This window comes from Ranitomeya variabilis, chromosome 1, assembly GCF_051348905.1.
Source record: "Ranitomeya variabilis isolate aRanVar5 chromosome 1, aRanVar5.hap1, whole genome shotgun sequence".
Classification (NCBI taxonomy): domain Eukaryota; kingdom Metazoa; phylum Chordata; class Amphibia; order Anura; family Dendrobatidae; genus Ranitomeya; species Ranitomeya variabilis.
In genome coordinates, this window is record NC_135232.1 from 831,577,344 (window position 1) to 831,597,907 (window position 20,564).

General features: G+C 44.2%; 1 protein-coding gene across 2 annotated transcripts in view; it reads right to left on the reverse strand.

Annotated features, from left to right (window-relative positions):
* The window catches only part of SHROOM3 (shroom family member 3), a 241,863-nt gene that overhangs the window by 161,835 nt on the left and 59,464 nt on the right, over nt 1-20,564 (reverse strand). For both annotated transcript variants that reach the window (XM_077275732.1, XM_077275726.1), the window contains exon 2: nt 16,851-16,934. The gene's annotated coding sequence lies outside the window, so the exon portion shown is untranslated. The remainder of the gene's footprint in view (nt 1-16,850; nt 16,935-20,564) is intronic.

The following is a 20,564-nucleotide window of genomic DNA, read 5'->3' on the forward strand; positions in this document are numbered from 1 at the left end:
CCACATAATGAGAGCCGGAAGGTTGAAGCTCAGCTTTATTTAGTTGAGGACAACACCAGGGAGGGGCAGAAGCCGTTAGTAGGCCCTAACCACCTTTTTTTTTTTAAAACCACATAATGAGAGCCGGAAGGTTGAAGCTCAGCTTTATTTAGTTGAGGACAACACCAGGGAGGGGCAGAAGCCGTTAGTAGGCCCTAACCACCATTTTTTTTTTTAAAACCACATAATGAGAGCCGGAAGGTTGAAGCTCAGCTTTATTTAGTTGAGGACAACACCAGGGAGGGGCAGAAGCCGTTAGTAGGCCCTAACCACCTTTTTTTTTTTTAAAACCACATAATGAGAGCCGGAAGGTTGAAGCTCAGCTTTATTTAGTTGAGGACAACACCAGGGAGGGGCAGAAGCCGTTAGTAGGCCCTAACCACCATTTTTTTTTTTAAAACCACATAATGAGAGCCGGAAGGTTGAAGCTCAGCTTTATTTAGTTGAGGACAACACCAGGGAGGGGCAGAAGCCGTTAGTAGGCCCTAACCACCATTTTTTTTTTTAAAACCACATAATGAGAGCCGGAAGGTTGAAGCTCAGCTTTATTTAGTTGAGGACAACACCAGGGAGGGGCAGAAGCCGTTAGTAGGCCCTAACCACCTTTTTTTTTTTTAAAACCACATAATGAGAGCCGGAAGGTTGAAGCTCAGCTTTATTTAGTTGAGGACAACACCAGGGAGGGGCAGAAGCCGTTAGTAGGCCCTAACCACCTTTTTTTTTTTTAAAACCACATAATGAGAGCCGGAAGGTTGAAGCTCAGCTTTATTTAGTTGAGGACAACACCAGGGAGGGGCAGAAGCCGTTAGTAGGCCCTAACCACCTTTTTTTTTTTTAAAACCACATAATGAGAGCCGGAAGGTTGAAGCTCAGCTTTATTTAGTTGAGGACAACACCAGGGAGGGGCAGAAGCCGTTAGTAGGCCCTAACCACCATTTTTTTTTTTAAAACCACATAATGAGAGCCGGAAGGTTGAAGCTCAGCTTTATTTAGTTGAGGACAACACCAGGGAGGGGCAGAAGCCGTTAGTAGGCCCTAACCACCATTTTTTTTTTTAAAACCACATAATGAGAGCCGGAAGGTTGAAGCTCAGCTTTATTTAGTTGAGGACAACACCAGGGAGGGGCAGAAGCCGTTAGTAGGCCCTAACCACCTTTTTTTTTTTTAAAACCACATAATGAGAGCCGGAAGGTTGAAGCTCAGCTTTATTTAGTTGAGGACAACACCAGGGAGGGGCAGAAGCCGTTAGTAGGCCCTAACCACCATTTTTTTTTTTAAAACCACATAATGAGAGCCGGAAGGTTGAAGCTCAGCTTTATTTAGTTGAGGACAACACCAGGGAGGGGCAGAAGCCGTTAGTAGGCCCTAACCACCTTTTTTTTTTTTAAAACCACATAATGAGAGCCGGAAGGTTGAAGCTCAGCTTTATTTAGTTGAGGACAACACCAGGGAGGGGCAGAAGCCGTTAGTAGGCCCTAACCACCTTTTTTTTTTTTAAAACCACATAATGAGAGCCGGAAGGTTGAAGCTCAGCTTTATTTAGTTGAGGACAACACCAGGGAGGGGCAGAAGCCGTTAGTAGGCCCTAACCACCTTTTTTTTTTTTAAAACCACATAATGAGAGCCGGAAGGTTGAAGCTCAGCTTTATTTAGTTGAGGACAACACCAGGGAGGGGCAGAAGCCGTTAGTAGGCCCTAACCACCATTTTTTTTTTTAAAACCACATAATGAGAGCCGGAAGGTTGAAGCTCAGCTTTATTTAGTTGAGGACAACACCAGGGAGGGGCAGAAGCCGTTAGTAGGCCCTAACCACCTTTTTTTTTTTTAAAACCACATAATGAGAGCCGGAAGGTTGAAGCTCAGCTTTATTTAGTTGAGGACAACACCAGGGAGGGGCAGAAGCCGTTAGTAGGCCCTAACCACCTTTTTTTTTTTTAAAACCACATAATGAGAGCCGGAAGGTTGAAGCTCAGCTTTATTTAGTTGAGGACAACACCAGGGAGGGGCAGAAGCCGTTAGTAGGCCCTAACCACCTTTTTTTTTTTTAAAACCACATAATGAGAGCCGGAAGGTTGAAGCTCAGCTTTATTTAGTTGAGGACAACACCAGGGAGGGGCAGAAGCCGTTAGTAGGCCCTAACCACCTTTTTTTTTTTTAAAACCACATAATGAGAGCCGGAAGGTTGAAGCTCAGCTTTATTTAGTTGAGGACAACACCAGGGAGGGGCACACAGACAGACTCCTTTAGTAGGCCTGAAAAGCCTATTGCATTTTTCAAAATGGTAATTTGGAGCAGAAGGTTGAAGCTCAGCTTTATTTAGTTGAGGGCAACACCAGGGAGGGGCAGAAGCCGTTAGTAGGCCCTAACCAAAGTTGAAGGCCAAATGCAGTTTAATTTCTGATACTATAGGCCGAAAGCCAGAAGGTGGAAGTTCCGATTTAGACAGTGGAGCACAATTTGAATTAGGGACTGCAGACAGACTTAGTAGGCTGTCCCCTGTGGACCATGCATCCACCACATTAACCCATTGCGCCGTAATGGACACGTAATCTTCCGTGGCCATGCCTACAGGTCCATGCGTCTGTTGTCAGGTGCACCTTTGTACTCACAGATTGCCAGAGTGCATGGACAATGCGGTCTTCTACATGCTGGTGGAGGGTTGGGATGGCTTTTCTCGCAAAAGAAGTGTCGACTGGTTAGCTTGTAGCGTGGTACAGCGTAGTCCATCATGGCCTTATTAATAGTAAATAAAATATATAACTAGGCTCTATGAACTTTTAAATAGGTTCCAGGGGTACACGGGCAGCATTGGTGTGGTCAGTGGAGGAGTATTGCAAGTAGGGGCTGCAGACAGGCTATCAAAGGCCTAAAATAACAAACAGTAGGCAGTCATGGCAGTTTTACATCGGTTACATGGATACACAGGCAGGCACTCCAGGCAGCATTGTGGTCAGTGGAGGAGTATTGCAAGTAGGGGCCGCAGACAGGCTATCAAAGGCCTAAAATAACAAACAATAGGCTCATTGCAGTTTTACAGCGGTTACATGGATAGACGGGCAGGCAGCTTGGTGGTGGTGAGTGGAGGAGTATTTAAAGTAGGGACCGCAGACAGGCTTCAAAGGCCTAACATAAGAAAATGGGCTGGCTGTAGGCACTTTATAATTGGTTCCAGGGGTACACGGGCAGCAGTGGTCTGGTCAGTGGAGGAGTATTTAAAGTAGGGACCGCAGACAGGCTTCAAAGGCCTAACATAAGAAAATGGGCTGGCTGTAGGCACTTTATAATTGGTTCCAGGGGTACACGGGCAGCAGTGGTCTGGTCAGTGGAGGAGTATTTAAAGTAGGGACCGCAGACAGGCTATCAAAGGCCTAACATAACAAACAATAGGCTCATGATGGCAGTTTCACAGCGGTTACATGGATACACGGGCAGGCAGCTTGGTGGTGAGTGGAGGAGTATTTAAAGTAGGGACCGCAGACAGGCTATCAAAGGCCTAAAATAACAAACAATAGGCTCATGGCAGTTTCACAGCGGTTACATGGATACACGGGCAGGCAGCTTGGTGGTGGTGAGTGGAGGAGTATTTAAAGTAGGGACCGCAGACAGGCTTCAAAGGCCTAACATAAGAAAATGGGCTGGCTGTAGGCACTTTATAATTGGTTCCAGGGGTACACGGGCAGCAGTGGTCTGGTCAGTGGAGGAGTATTTAAAGTAGGGACCGCAGACAGGCTTCAAAGGCCTAACATAAGAAAATGGGCTGGCTGTAGGCACTTTATAATTGGTTCCAGGGGTACACGGGCAGCAGTGGTCTGGTCAGTGGAGGAGTATTTAAAGTAGGGACCGCAGACAGGCTATCAAAGGCCTAACATAACAAACAATAGGCTCATGGCAGTTTCACAGCGGTTACATGGATACACGGGCAGGCAGCTTGGTGGTGAGTGGAGGAGTATTTAAAGTAGGGACCGCACACAGGCTATCAAAGGCCTAAAATAACAAACAATAGGCTCATGGCAGTTTCACAGCGGTTACATGGATACACGGGCAGGCAGCTTGGTGGTGAGTGGAGGAGTATTTAAAGTAGGGACCGCACACAGGCTATCAAAGGCCTAAAATAACAAACAATAGGCTCATGGCAGTTTCACAGCGGTTACATGGATACACGGGCAGGCAGCTTGGTGGTGGTGAGTGGAGGAGTATTTAAAGTAGGGACCGCAGACAGGCTTCAAAGGCCTAACATAAGAAAATGGGCTGGCTGTAGGCACTTTATAATTGGTTCCAGGGGTACACGGGCAGCAGTGGTCTGGTCAGTGGAGGAGTATTTAAAGTAGGGACCGCAGACAGGCTATCAAAGGCCTAACATAACAAACAATAGGCTCATGATGGCAGTTTCACAGCGGTTACATGGATACACGGGCAGGCAGCTTGGTGGTGAGTGGAGGAGTATTTAAAGTAGGGACCGCAGACAGGCTATCAAAGGCCTAAAATAACAAACAATAGGCTCATGGCAGTTTTACAGCGGTTACATGGATACACAGGCAGCTTGGTGGTGAGTGGAGGAGTATTTAAAGTAGGGACCGCAGACAGGCTATCAAAGGCCTAAAATAACAAACAATAGGCTCATGGCAGTTTCACAGCGGTTACATGGATACACGGGCAGGCAGCTTGGTGGTGGTGAGTGGAGGAGTATTTAAAGTAGGGACCGCAGACAGGCTTCAAAGGCCTAACATAAGAAAATGGGCTGGCTGTAGGCACTTTATAATTGGTTCCAGGGGTACACGGGCAGCAGTGGTCTGGTCAGTGGAGGAGTATTTAAAGTAGGGACCGCAGACAGGCTATCAAAGGCCTAACATAACAAACAATAGGCTCATGGCAGTTTTACAGCGGTTACATGGATACACAGGCAGCTTGGTGGTGAGTGGAGGAGTATTTAAAGTAGGGACCGCAGACAGGCTATCAAAGGCCTAAAATAACAAACAATAGGCTCATGGCAGTTTCACAGCGGTTACATGGATACACGGGCAGGCAGCTTGGTGGTGGTGAGTGGAGGAGTATTTAAAGTAGGGACCGCAGACAGGCTTCAAAGGCCTAACATAAGAAAATGGGCTGGCTGTAGGCACTTTATAATTGGTTCCAGGGGTACACGGGCAGCAGTGGTCTGGTCAGTGGAGGAGTATTTAAAGTAGGGACCGCAGACAGGCTATCAAAGGCCTAACATAACAAACAATAGGCTCATGATGGCAGTTTCACAGCGGTTACATGGATACACGGGCAGGCAGCTTGGTGGTGAGTGGAGGAGTATTTAAAGTAGGGACCGCAGACAGGCTATCAAAGGCCTAACATAAGAAAATGGGCTGGCTGTAGGCACTTTATAATTGGTTCCAGGGGTACACGGGCAGCAGTGGTCTGGTCAGTGGAGGAGTATTTAAAGTAGGGACCGCAGACAGGCTATCAAAGGCCTAACATAACAAACAATAGGCTCATGATGGCAGTTTCACAGCGGTTACATGGATACACGGGCAGGCAGCTTGGTGGTGAGTGGAGGAGTATTTAAAGTAGGGACCGCAGACAGGCTATCAAAGGCCTAACATAAGAAAATGGGCTGGCTGTAGGCACTTTATAATTGGTTCCAGGGGTACACGGGCAGCAGTGGTCTGGTCAGTGGAGGAGTATTTAAAGTAGGGACCGCAGACAGGCTATCAAAGGCCTAACATAACAAACAATAGGCTCATGGCAGTTTTACAGCGGTTACATGGATACACAGGCAGCTTGGTGGTGAGTGGAGGAGTATTTAAAGTAGGGACCGCAGACAGGCTATCAAAGGCCTAAAATAACAAACAATAGGCTCATGGCAGTTTCACAGCGGTTACATGGATACACGGGCAGGCAGCTTGGTGGTGGTGAGTGGAGGAGTATTTAAAGTAGGGACCGCAGACAGGCTTCAAAGGCCTAACATAAGAAAATGGGCTGGCTGTAGGCACTTTATAATTGGTTCCAGGGGTACACGGGCAGCAGTGGTCTGGTCAGTGGAGGAGTATTTAAAGTAGGGACCGCAGACAGGCTATCAAAGGCCTAACATAACAAACAATAGGCTCATGATGGCAGTTTCACAGCGGTTACATGGATACACGGGCAGGCAGCTTGGTGGTGAGTGGAGGAGTATTTAAAGTAGGGACCGCAGACAGGCTATCAAAGGCCTAACATAAGAAAATGGGCTGGCTGTAGGCACTTTATAATTGGTTCCAGGGGTACACGGGCAGCAGTGGTCTGGTCAGTGGAGGAGTATTTAAAGTAGGGACCGCAGACAGGCTATCAAAGGCCTAACATAACAAACAATAGGCTCATGATGGCAGTTTCACAGCGGTTACATGGATACACGGGCAGGCAGCTTGGTGGTGAGTGGAGGAGTATTTAAAGTAGGGACCGCAGACAGGCTATCAAAGGCCTAAAATAACAAACAATAGGCTCATGGCAGTTTCACAGCGGTTACATGGATACACGGGCAGGCAGCTTGGTGGTGGTGAGTGGAGGAGTATTTAAAGTAGGGACCGCAGACAGGCTTCAAAGGCCTAACATAAGAAAATGGGCTGGCTGTAGGCACTTTATAATTGGTTCCAGGGGTACACGGGCAGCAGTGGTCTGGTCAGTGGAGGAGTATTTAAAGTAGGGACCGCAGACAGGCTATCAAAGGCCTAAAATAACAAACAATAGGCTCATGGCAGTTTTACAGCGGTTACATGGATACACAGGCAGCTTGGTGGTGAGTGGAGGAGTATTTAAAGTAGGGACCGCAGACAGGCTATCAAAGGCCTAAAATAACAAACAATAGGCTCATGGCAGTTTCACAGCGGTTACATGGATACACGGGCAGGCAGCTTGGTGGTGGTGAGTGGAGGAGTATTTAAAGTAGGGACCGCAGAAAGGCTTCAAAGGCCTAACATAAGAAAATGGGCTGGCTGTAGGCACTTTATAATTGGTTCCAGGGGTACACGGGCAGCAGTGGTCTGGTCAGTGGAGGAGTATTTAAAGTAGGGACCGCAGACAGGCTTCAAAGGCCTAACATAAGAAAATGGGCTGGCTGTAGGCACTTTATAATTGGTTCCAGGGGTACACGGGCAGCAGTGGTCTGGTCAGTGGAGGAGTATTTAAAGTAGGGACCGCAGACAGGCTATCAAAGGCCTAACATAACAAACAATAGGCTCATGGCAGTTTCACAGCGGTTACATGGATACACGGGCAGGCAGCTTGGTGGTCAGTGGAGGAGTATTTAAAGTAGGGACCGCAGACAGGCTATCAAAGGCCTAAAATAACAAACAATAGGCTCATGGCAGTTTTACAGCGGTTACATGGATACACAGGCAGCTTGGTGGTGAGTGGAGGAGTAGTGCAAGGAGTGTCTGTCCCAGTACTCCCAAAATATAAATAGATGTTAATGTCTCGCAAAACAACCAAAACAAAAAAAAAAGGTGGCATACTTAGGTACAGGGGTGGGCTCATCTACTGAGTTTCTGACATTGTAATTTGGCAGTAACTATTTAATGGTGCCAATATAGGACACAGACACAGACTACTTTAAGTTGCATCATAGATGTCTACAAATTTGTATTGTCAGTGCCAGACATTGAATGATGTCAGCGAATAGACTAAAGATTGGTGGAGCTGTGCGACATAATTTTGCACGTGGTAGAGCACATTTTGAGCTGGGGTAGGGGGGAACTCTCTTGAGGCCGGCGGGACCGCCCCAGGGCCCCTCATGTTACAACGGTGTGTCTGACGTTGGGTGCGCACCACCACCGCCAGAGACACTACATTGTACTATGAGGGACCCAGTAGCAATGCCGTCAACCAAAAGCGAGCACACCCACCTCTTCAGACAAACAGCAGTCTCACGGGTGCTTGCGCCAAGTCGCGATACCACGGCCCCGTGTGGGGAGTTTTGCCATTTAGGGAGGTGTAAACATGTCGTATGCTGTACAATCAGCTGCAGCAAATTAGACATTAGAAAAGTAATTCACAGGCAAGAGCTTTTCATAGGAAAGCTAGGTGTCGGCCGGGCAAGGTGGGGCAAAAGATTTCGAAATCCAGTTGTGGTTCATTTTAATGAATGTTAGATCGTCAACATTTTGGGTAGCCAGACGAGTCCTTTTTTCGGTTAATATTGAACCTGCAGCACTGAATACTCTTTCTGATAGGACACTTGCTGCCGGGCAAGCAAGCTCCTGCAATGCATATTCTGCCAATTCTGGCCAGGTGTCTAATTTGGAGGCCCAGTAATCAAATGGGAATGACGGTTGAGGGAGAACATCGATAAGGGATGAAAAATAGTTAGTAACCATACTGGACAAATGTTGTCTCCTGTCACTTTCAATTGATGCAGCAGTACCTGTCCTGTCTGCGGTCATAGCAAAATCACTCCACAACCTGGTCAGAAAACCCCTCTGTCCAACGCCACTTCTGATGTGTGCACCCCTAACACTCCTAGTCTGCTGCCCCCTGGAGCTTGTGTGAGAACGATCACGTGCGCTGTGTGCTGGGAATGCCTGAAGCAAACGGTCAACAAGAGTTGATTGTTTGGTTGCTAATATTAGTTCCAAGTTCTCATGTGGCATAATATTTTGCAATTTGCCTTTATAGCGTGGATCAAGGAGGCAGGCCAACCAGTAATCGTCATCGTTCATCATTTTCGTAATGCGTGTGTCCCTTTTTAGGATACGTAAGGCATAATCCGCCATGTGGGCCAAAGTTCCAGTTGTCAAATCTCCGGTTGTGATTGGTTGAGGGGCAGTTGCAGGCAAATCTACGTCACTTGTGTCCCTCAAAAAACCAGAACCCGGCCGTGACACGCAACCAATTTCCTGTGCCCCCGTGAAAGTTTCCGCATTAAAAATATACTCATCCCCATCATCCTCCTCGTCCTCCACCTCCTCTTCGCCCGCTACCTCGTCCTGTACACTGCCCTGACCAGACAATGGCTGACTGTCATCAAGGCTTCCCTCTTCCTCTGGTGCAGACGCCTGCTCCTTTATGTGCGTCAAACTTTGCATCAGCAGACGCATTAGGGGGATGCTCATGCTTATTACGGCGTTGTCTGCACTAACCAGCCGTGTGCATTCCTCAAAACACTGAAGGACTTGACACATGTCTTGTATCTTCGACCACTGCACACCTGACAACTCCATGTCTGCCATCCTACTGCCTGCCCGTGTATCCTCCCACAAATAAATAACAGCACGCCTCTGTTCGCACAGTCTCTGAAGCATGTGCAGTGTTGAGTTCCACCTTGTTGCAACGTCTATGATTAGGCGATGCTGGGGAAGGTTCAAAGACCGCTGATAGGTCTGCATACGGCTGGCGTGTACAGGCGAACGTCGGATATGTGAGCAAAGTGCACGCACTTTGAGGAGCAGGTCGGAGAACCCAGGATAAGTTTTCAATAAGCACTGCACCACCAGGTTTAAGGTGTGAGCCAGGCAAGGAATGTGTTTCAGTTGGGAAAGGGAGATGGCAGCCATGAAATTCCTTCCGTTATCACTCACTACCTTGCCTGCCTCAAGATCTACTGTGCCCAGCCACGACTGCGTTTCTTGTTGCAAGAACTCGGACAGAACTTCCGCGGTGTGTCTGTTGTCGCCCAAACACTTCATAGCCAATACAGCCTGCTGACGCTTGGCAGTAGCTGGCCCATAATGGGACAACTGGTGTGCAACAGTGTCATCTGCCGATGGAGTGGTTGGCCGACTGCGTTCTGTGGAAGAGCTGTAGCTTCTGCAGGAGGACGAGGAGGAGGAGGAGGGGGTGCGAACGCCTACAGCCAACTGTTTCCTAGACCGTGGGCTAGGCACAACTGTCCCTAAATTGATGTCGCCTGTGGACCCTGCATCCACCACATTCACCCAGTGTGCCGTGATGGACACATAACGTCCCTGGCCATGCCTACTGGTCCATGCATCTGTAGTCAGGTGCACCTTTGTACTCACAGATTGCCTAAGTGCATGGACGATGCGCTGTTTAACATGCTGGTGCAGGGCTGGGATGGCTTTTCTGGAAAAAAAGTGTCGACTAGGTAGCTCGTATCGTGGTTCAGCGTACTCCATCAGGGCTTTAAAAGCTTCGCTTTCAACTAAACGGTAGGGCATCATCTCTAACGAGATTAGTCTAGCTATGTGGGCGTTAAAACCCTGTGTACGCGGATGCGAGGATAAGTACTTCCTTTTTCTAACCAGAGTCTCATGTAGGGTGAGCTGGACTGGAGAGCAGGAGATCGTGGAACTTTCGGGTGTGCCGGTGTACATGGCAGACTGAGAGACGGTTGGAGACGGTATTGTTTCCGCCGGTGCCCTAGATGCAATATTTCCTCCTACTAAACTGGTGATTCCCTGACCCTGACTGCTTTTGGCTGGCAAAGAAACCTGCACAGATACTGCCGGTGGTGCGGAAAATGGTGGCCTTACAGTGACGGAAGGGATGTTGCGTTGCTGACTAGCTTCATTGGCCGAGGGTGCTACAACCTTAAGGGACGTTTGGTAGTTAGTCCAGGCTTGAAAATGCATGGTGGTTAAGTGTCTATGCATGCAACTAGTATTTAGACTTTTCAGATTCTGACCTCTGCTTAAGCTAGTTGAACATTTTTGACAGATGACTTTGCGCTGATCAGTTGGATGTTGTTTAAAAAAATGCCAGACTGCACTCTTCCTAGACTCGGATCCCTTTTCAGGGATTGCAGACTGAGCTTTAACCGGATGGCCACGCTGTCCTCCAACAGGTTTTGGCTTTGACACGCGTTTTGGGCCAGATACGGGCCCGGCAGATGGAACCTGTTGCGATGTTGATGCCTGCTGCGGCCCCTCCTCCACCTCCGCTTCTGAACTACTGCCGCCTGCACCCTGTTCCCCCAATGGCTGCCAATCGGGGTCAATAACTGGGTCATCTATTACCTCCTCTTCGAGCTCGTGTGCAACTTCGTCTGTGTCACTGTGTCGGTCGGTGGTATAGCGTTCGTGGCGGGGCAACATAGTCTCATCAGGGTCTGATTGTGGATCTGTACCCTGAGAGGGCAATGTGGTGGTCTGAGTCAAAGGAGCAGCATAGTACTCTGGCTGTGGCTGTGCATCAGTGCACTCCATGTCAGAATCTACTTGTAATGGGCATGGCCTGTTAAATGTTTCACTTTCTAAGCCAGGGACGGTATGTGTAAAGAGCTCCATGGAGTGACCCGTTGTGTCGCCTGCTGCATCCTTCTCTCTTGTTGTAGTTTTTGCTGAGGAGGACAAGGAAGCGACTTGTCCCTGACCGTGAACATCCACAAGCGACGCGCTGCTTTTACATTTACCAGTTTCGGAAGAGGAGGCAAAAGAGCTAGAGGCTGAGTCTGCAATGTAAGCCAAAACTTGCTGTTGCTGCTCAGCCTTTAAAAGCGGTTTTCCTACTCCCAGAAAAGAGAGCGTTCGAGGCCTTGTGTAGCCTGACGACGAAACTGGCTCCACAGCTCCAGACTTAGGTGGAATATTTTTATCCCCACGACCACCTGATGCTCCACTACCACTACCATCATTACCAGCTGACAATGAACGCCCACGACGACCTCTTGCACCAGACTTCCTCATTGTTTAAAAATCGTAACCAAACTAACTTTATTTGTTGCTGTCAAACAACTTACACGGTGAGCTATAACTTCAGTATGATTTCAATATCCCTTAACAGGTTGGTGAGACCACAAGGAAAATCAGGCACAATGTTACACACTCTGTTTTCTGTGACACCAAATCACAGAGATGACACACACGCAGGACTGTCACTCAAGCACTAATGTCAATATTAATCTCCCACCTAATTTATTTTTTTTTTTTTCTCTGTGAGACTTTAGAAACCAAATAATATTTAAAAAAAAAACAAAAAAACAAGGCTTTCTATGGCCCACTGAATGAGAGATGGCACGCACAGGAGTGGCACACAAGCCCTGACTGAGGCCAATATTTTTCTCCCACTGATTGATGTAGTGTTTTTGTGTTGAGGTTGATTTTAAAACACAAATGAAGGAAAAAAATAAAAAGGCTTTCTATGGCCCACAATTAGAGAGAGAGGTGGCACACCCAGGAGTCAAGACTGGCACACAAGCTGAAATGGCAATATTACTCTCCCACTGTTTTTTTATGTATTTTTTTTTTATTTTCAGGGAGACTTTAGAAACCAAATAATATTTAAAAAAAAAAAAAAAAACAAGGCTTTCTATGGCCCACTGAATGAGAGGGACAGAGGTGGCACACCCAGGAGTCAAGACTGGCACACAAGCTGAAATGGCAATATTACTCTCCCACTGTTTTTTTATGTATTTTTTTTTTTTATTTTCAGGGAGACTTTAGAAACCAAATAATATTAAAAAAACCAAAAAATAAATAGGCTTTCTATGGCCCACTGAATGAAAGGGAGAGAGGTGGCACACCCAGGAGTCAAGACTGGCACACAAGCTGAAAGGGCAATATTACTCTCCCACTGTTTTTTTATGTATTTTTTTTTTTTATTTTCAGGGAGACTTTAGAAACCAAATAATATTAAAAAAACCAAAAAATAAATAGGCTTTCTATGGCCCACAATTAGAGAGAGAGGTGGCACACCCAGGAGTCAAGACTGGCACACAAGCTGAAATGGCAATATTACTCTCCCACTGTTTTTTTATGTTTTTTTTTTTTATTTTCAGGGAGACTTTAGAAACCAAATAATATTAAAAAAAAAACAAAAAAACAAGGCTTTCTATGGCCCACTGAATGAGAGGGAGAGAGGTGGCACACCCAGGAGTCAAGACTGGCACACAAGCTGAAATGGCAATATTACTCTCCCACTGTTTTTTTATGTATTTTTTTTTTTTATTTTCAGGGAGACTTTAGAAACCAAATAATATTAAAAAAACCAAAAAATAAATAGGCTTTCTATGGCCCACTGAATGAAAGGGAGAGAGGTGGCACACCCAGGAGTCAAGACTGGCACACAAGCTGAAAGGGCAATATTACTCTCCCACTGTTTTTTTATGTTTTTTTTTTTTTTTCAGGGAGACTTTAGAAACCAAATAATATTAAAAAAAAAAAAAAAAAAAAAAATAGGCTTGCTATAGCCCACTGAATGAGAGATAGCACACACAGCAGTGGCACACAAGCCCTGACTGAGGCCAATATTTTTCTCCCACTGATTGATGTAGTGTTTTTGTGTTGAGGTAGATTTTAGAACACAAATCACGGAAAAAATAAATAGGCTTTCTATGGCCCACTGAATGAAAGGGAGAGAGGTGGCACACCCAGGAGTCAAGACTGGCACACAAGCTGAAAGGGCAATATTACTCTCCCACTGTTTTTTTATGTATTTTTTGTTTTTTCAGGGAGACTTTAGAAACCCAATAATATTTAAAAAAAAAAATAAATAGGCTTTCTATGGCCCACTGAATGAGAGGGAGAGAGGTGGCACACCCAGGAGTCAAGACTGGCACACAAGCTGAAAGGGCAATATTATTCTCCCACTGTTTTTTTAGGTTTTTTTTTTTTTTTTCAGGGAGAATTAGAAACCAAATAATATTAAAAAAAAAAAAAAAAAATAGGCTTGCTATAGCCCACTGAATGAGAGATAGCACACACAGCAGTGGCACACAAGCCCTGACTGAGGCCAATATTTTTCTCCCACTGATTGATGTACTGTTTTTGTGTTGAGGTAGATTTTAGAACACAAATCACGGAAAAAATAAATAGGCTTTCTATGGCCCACTCAGTGAGAGATGGCACACACAGGGATGGCACTGTAGCAGAAATGCCAATCTTAATCTCCCACAAAAAAAAAAAACAAAAAAAAAAAAAAAACTGTCCTACAATTACTATCTCCCTGCAGTAATGTAAGCCAGGTATGGCAGGCAGCAATAGGAGTGGACTGATGCACAAATTAAATAAAAAGTGTGGAAAAACAGAAAAGATAGCTGTGCAGAAAGGAAGGAACAAGAGGATATGTGCTTTGAAAAAAGCAGTTGGTTTCCACAGTGGCGTACACACAGCAATACAGCTATCACGGAGCCTTCTAGGGCAGCCCAATGAGCTACAGCGCTGAGGGGAAAAAAAAAAAAAAATAGCTTCCACAGTCCCTGCACACCGAAGGTGGTGTTGGACAGTGGAAATCGCTGCAGCACAAGCGGTTTGGTGGTTAGTGGACCCTGCCTAACGCTCTCCCTGCTTCTGATGAAGCGGCAGCAACCTGTCCCTAAGCTCAGATCAGCAGCAGTAAGATGGCGGTCGGCGGGAACGCCCCTTTATAGCCCCTGTGACGCCGCAGACAGCAAGCCAATCACTGCAATGCCCTTCTCTAAGATGGTGGGGACCAGGATCTATGTCATCACGCTGCCCACACTCTGCGTTCACCTTCATTGGCTGAGAAATGGCGCTTTTCGCGTCATTGAAACGCGACTTTGGCGCGAAAGTCGCGTACCGCATGGCCGACAAGCACAGGGGTCGGATCGGGTTTCATGAGACGCCGACTTAGCCAAAAGTCGGCGACTTTTGAAAATGATCGACCCGTTTCGCTCAACCCTAGTTTCTACAGTTATAACCCACATTTAGCTGGAACGATGAGCTGTAGCAAAGTGCAGCTCCTGTTCTAGCTCTTGTGGATGTGGAAAAATCTTGAATTACATGATCACTCATTATTTTAAAGGATGCAGCCTATGTGTTGGGGCAGCTTGTATTTAAGAAGGATGATCTATTTTGGAAAACTCATTTAAGTCTTGATTTAAATAGAAAATTACTCTATATTTTGTCCATCAGTCATCTCATGTTCTGCTCATAAAATATTCTGATACTAAGGGCATGAAACATGGTTATTTGTTGTTATATATGCTTACTGACTACTATTTTTTTCAAGATATAGGGGAGTTGTACCATGAACAAAGACATTTATATCAAATAGATATTTGAATAAAAATCCCCAATTGGATGTGTTTAAAAAAATGTTCCTATGTAATGGCCGTGTCTTACCGTGCAGGATCACGGTCTGATCATACCACATCTCCTGGGCAGGGGCGTAAGCAAAAGAGAGTATACAGGCATTACAGCAGGGGATAGCAACTGATTCTTTTTGTGAGGTAAAACATTTGCTGCTTGTTTTTAAACATGTTTTTACCTCACAGAAAGCAGCAGCTGTGATCCCATGCTGTAATGTCTGTATACTCCTTTGTTTCCTCCCCTGCCCAGGAGATGTGGTATGATCAGACCATGCCCTGCACAGTCAGACGCAGCCATTACACAGTACACAACAGGGGCACATTTATAAGATTATCTCAGCACAGGAACATTTTTTTCTAATACATCCAATTGTGGAAATTATTATTATTCTAAGACATATTAATTAAAATGTACTTTGTGGGATAATTTCTTTAAGATGTATTCTCTAACCCAGGGGTCCCCAACCTGTAGCTCGGGAGCCACATGTGTCTCGCGGGCCCGTGATGTGTGGCTCCTGGCTGCCTGCCAGCTTGGTGCATTAGCACAGGTGTAAAGAACTATTAAGAGCAGATGTCTAAATGGTGACTTTTGTGCGTAGCCCTGTATGGAAGAGCAGATCTGAATGGAGGTGAGAAAGGAAACCGTGGAGCTTGGCATACTGCCTTGGTGTGATTTCAGTGGAAAAGCTTTGGTTCTCATTATACAGGTAATGGAGGCTCTCGGTGTAACTAGTGTGAGTGGGGAAGAAGCTGGTTGTGGCTCACAACCCTCTCTCAGAGCTGAATGTGGCTCACGACCCTCTTTCACAGCTGGAAGTGGCTCTCAAGGTCAGAAAGGTTGGGGACCTCTGCTCTAACCCATAGTGCACACCCTGTAGCCTGAGGGCCACGTTCAGCCATCAATGTTTTTCTGTGCAGCCCTCAACTCTATGGTCACAGGCTTGCTTGATGGTATCTGGTGGCTGCTGATATGTATTTTTTCATGTTATTGAGTAGAGGATTTCAGGTGACACGGTATTAAAGGGTAACTACTATTAATGGTGTACTGTGTGGCAATGTCTGTGACCATGTCATCATCCAGGTAAGGAGTAAATAAAGAAGTGGTCGTGCATGAGTCCTACCATAATCATTGTAGTTTATGGGAGAAGGGAAACACTCTACTGTGTTAGCATCTTGCATAATCTACAGTGGAAAAAAGTGAAATCCATGGTCTCTTCCCTTCTGGATTGTGAATGGGAGAGAAGAAAGACCCTGATAAGTGGGAATCCTAAAAATGGAATCAGAACCTATAAAATATTTATTTTGTGATGTTTATGATGTATTGTTGCAGCTCATGGGGTTGGTCCAATTTGGCAATGTGCCTCTCAGGCCAAAAATGTTGTGTGCCCACTGCCCTTGATTAAACCATCTTAATATGTATATAAGCACAGTAGGGACTTGTGTTCCCAAATGCTACCTTCATGCTGTCTACAGTATTATATGACTACATATATGACGATGGCTTATCACAATGGCTTATCACATGGAGTTCAACCACTGGCTTGGCACACTATGATAAATGGGAATATCCATTAAAGCAAACATTTTTAACACTGGATAATTTTTCTGTATACATGAGAGAATCTGCTCTTGAGAATTAGAAAAGCTATACTTTCCACATATGCGATAATGGAGGCAAATCATTAATTTACACCTCTGAATCTCTTACTACAATTATAACTTTAGCATAATAGAAGATCATAAATAAGTGAAAACAATTTCCATTCTGCTACAACTACTATCAATCTGCTGTCATAGGCACCCACAAACAGGTCACATGGAAAGGTGCAATAAAAATCAAATAACTTACTCTTTTGGAGATCTTATCCTGTAGTTAAGATTGTCTCTTTCAACATTAGAAAGGTTTTCCAACAAACCATTTTCAGCAACAATTCTGCAACAATTGAAGAAAAATAAATTATTAGAAATGTGGCAGCTACTCTTTCTTATGGAAAGTTAATAGACATAACTACTAATAATTCATTAAAATGCCATCATTATCTGATAAGAACATCCTCAGTACTGGCTCATTTCTTCAATAAGAACAACTCTGAATATGATTATGTTTCTGTACTTCAATGTGTCTTGATTGTGAGTTCCCCATTAGCTACTGTAATTCTAAGCGAGGGAAATTCTTTGCTTTTTCATGGCTTATTAAATAGATTTAATGCTATCAGAGCATACAGAAGCTTAAACAAAAGCTACATCATGCAGTTGTGTCATGTTTGTCCTTGGAAGTCAAGAGTCAAAAAAGCGGTTCTACATCTTTGTTCTGGGTGGTGTCCAACCATTGTTTCTCCAGTTCAATTGACAAAATATTAATATACAGGACTTAGACACTTCTATGTTTCCATAGGATATTTCTCGGACTACAGTGTTGATGGTTAGACCTTAGGGCAGACCCTCAATATTAGTGGGGGTCTGACTCCCAATATCTGGTGAACAGTAAACAGGATGCAGGACTTTAGTGCCAATTCAGTCAGCTGATTGCCAAAGTTACTTGGAATTAAACCCCCACTAATCAGAATAAATGGCCTAATTCATGCAACTTTTGGACATAGTAAAATCGATGGCTAGTGTGAATCTTTGCATTCTCAATACTTACCTATTTAGAATAAGTTGCAGCTATTTTTGAGAATCATTACTATTTTGAACACATTAGTATTTTTCCAACTAATACATGCTTTTTGTAGTAATAGCCTCCATACACATTAGATAAGTTTGCTGAACCGGCTGATTTTAGGGCAGATCAGCTGACCATTTAATGTGTATAGTGGTCTCCAGACTGTCCCCCATTGGATAATGTTGCGAGATAAAAATATAAGGCTGTTCAATTGCCCAATAATTTTCTTTGGAAAGGGGTGAAAGAGAACACAGGAATGTCCGTCCGATTCCTTAGTACTGCACAGGTCATGGATGTACCATCACAGCATCACAAATTTTCTCACCTGTGCAATACTATGGAAAGCCTGAAAACATGATCTGTTGGGGGCCATGAGGACTGGAGTTTTCTAAACACTGGTCTAATGTGTGTGTGGGGCTGTGAGATATCAGGTTAAATTGTTCTTATAATCACAGTCACAGTGATGTGGCACAAAACTGAGATTCATTGGGAACAGAAGTATGTATACTTTCCTAAGGAATCTTTACCGCTTTTTCATCATGCACATATCAGCTTGACGCAAGACTCTTGGAAGGATTAATATTAATACACAAACCTGGACTTAGCAAAGTTTCAGTACATAAGCCCAAGGTAAACATGCTGTGACTCTCATAGAGGTGTTACACATTCCTCACTATTATCTAATAGGCGCAAAGGTCATTATTATCCGTAATGCTGATTACACAGTACTTGATAATAAGACACCTACATACTAGATGGGGAAAGAAATAGAATAACATAAGACATAAGACATTACATAAATCCTGCTTTATTAATAGCTATAAATATATTACACTACGCATTAGAAGAGCTAGCTATATATTATATTGTGCAATGAAAACATTAACTCATTTCTATTGTTGTAAATTAGATTTTAGCGTTGTCATAACTCAATGCCCTAGTGTTCCATTATAGATAATGAAATCAAGTATATTTATCTGTAATGGCCGACGGGTATTTATTAAAGGATGCTATAAGGACCCTCCCCTTTATACTGGAGGGACGCTCACATACACCTCGTCCTATTATTTGTAACATGAAGCTAAGCCTTTCGATTTTGTAGTTTACACCCTTGCAATTCACCTTTACACCCTTGAAATTCAAATATCTTAACCAAAGAAATGAGCGGAAACACATGTTGGTATAACTGCAATGCATAGGTGCACATTCACACTGTGGCCATTTAACAGACAGAATATAAAATGTTCCAATATAGAATATATTCTAATATAGAAGAAAATAATTGAGCAACTTCCCTATAGTAAGTAAAGAAAACTTGGATTTACAGGGGAATTCCATATGAGAACATGTATCATCTATCTTTCGAATAGGTGAAAAGAAGTGTTTGGTTTGAAAAAAAAAAATAGAATGGCCAGAGTCTGGCCACTAATAACTTATCTCTAGTATGACCACCGTGACTTCTCTACAGAGCACTATGATTGCCTCTCCCTGGGGCTCTCGGTGGGCAGCTCAAAAACCAAACAAGTTACTAAAATCAGAAGGAATATAGATTCTAATGTCCCACCAGGAAAACAATAGAAAAAGCTACAGGGGTTAGAAGACTAGAACTTAAAACTTTTACAAGGTAATTTAAAAACAAATGACTCCTAGAGTACCAATATACATCTACATATGTACATATCTAAAATGTGAAAGACAAGAAGCATCGGGCGGCACAGCCTTCAACGGTTAATTTTAACCACTGACAGGATGTGTTACGATCCGGCAGTGAACAATGCAGCCCACAAAATCCTGACTTTAGGTGCTCCTCTTCAAATAGTCGTCTTATGCAGTCCAGATATAAGAAAAAACGAGGGCACTCACCAGTCTTCACAGGATTCAAAACTTTATTGATAACATTTCCAGATAAAATCCATAGCCGGAGCTAATTGAGGGGGGGGAAGGTGCCGCAGTCGGCACTATATTTCCGCTGCCTTACCTTACCACTGATTGACCCGTAGAAGCGCAAGCACAGCACGAAACGGCCGTCGTCCTGGTTCTCCCCTGCTCACACGAGCTGTGGCTCAATTAGCTCCGGCTATGGATTTTATCTGGAAATGTTACCAATAAAGTTTTGAATCCTGTGAAGACTGGTGAGTGCCCTCGTTTTTTCTTATATCTGGACTGTATGTACATATCTGACTACTGTGAATCCTGGCAAAGGGAGATAAAGTAAAAGAGATGACATTGTGACATTGAGGCAGTTGTGTATTCTGATATTACCCATACGTATCATGTTATTTTAAAGGGCAGTTTCATCAAAAGGGTGTGTTGGCAGATGTCTCCTGTATTAGCTGGGCTTGGCATTACTCATAGTTAACCACTGAATGACTGCATTCCATTGTATGGAATGTCACTTATCTCACCTTACTTTTTACCCCATGCCGCAATTAATAATAATAATAATAATAATAATAATATTATTATTATTATTATTATTATTATACATAGACACATTTCTCCAAATCCATAGTCATGTGTCACCAAGTCATATGTGAACTGAACATTTAGAAGAATTCAGAATTTCCAAGCAATAGATATTTCATGTACTCATACATTTTTAAAATGGTAATGCTAATGTTCTACAAAATGTATCAACATGCTTGTGTTGTGGCTATGCAATATTGATTCATGTATCTGTACAATAATCGTGAGCTTTATGTTAAACTGTATAGTAGGAGAACACAATCATATTGATAAACGGCATAGGCATTATACCAAGCGCGAAACATAAAAGATGTAAGAGGGTCTAATGTAAATCTAATCCAGGGGCATACTAAGAAGCTCTTGTGCCACAATACAAAATCTGGTATACAAGGGGTAAAGTTTCTCCTTGTGGAGAGTGACATATCAAGCCTGGCA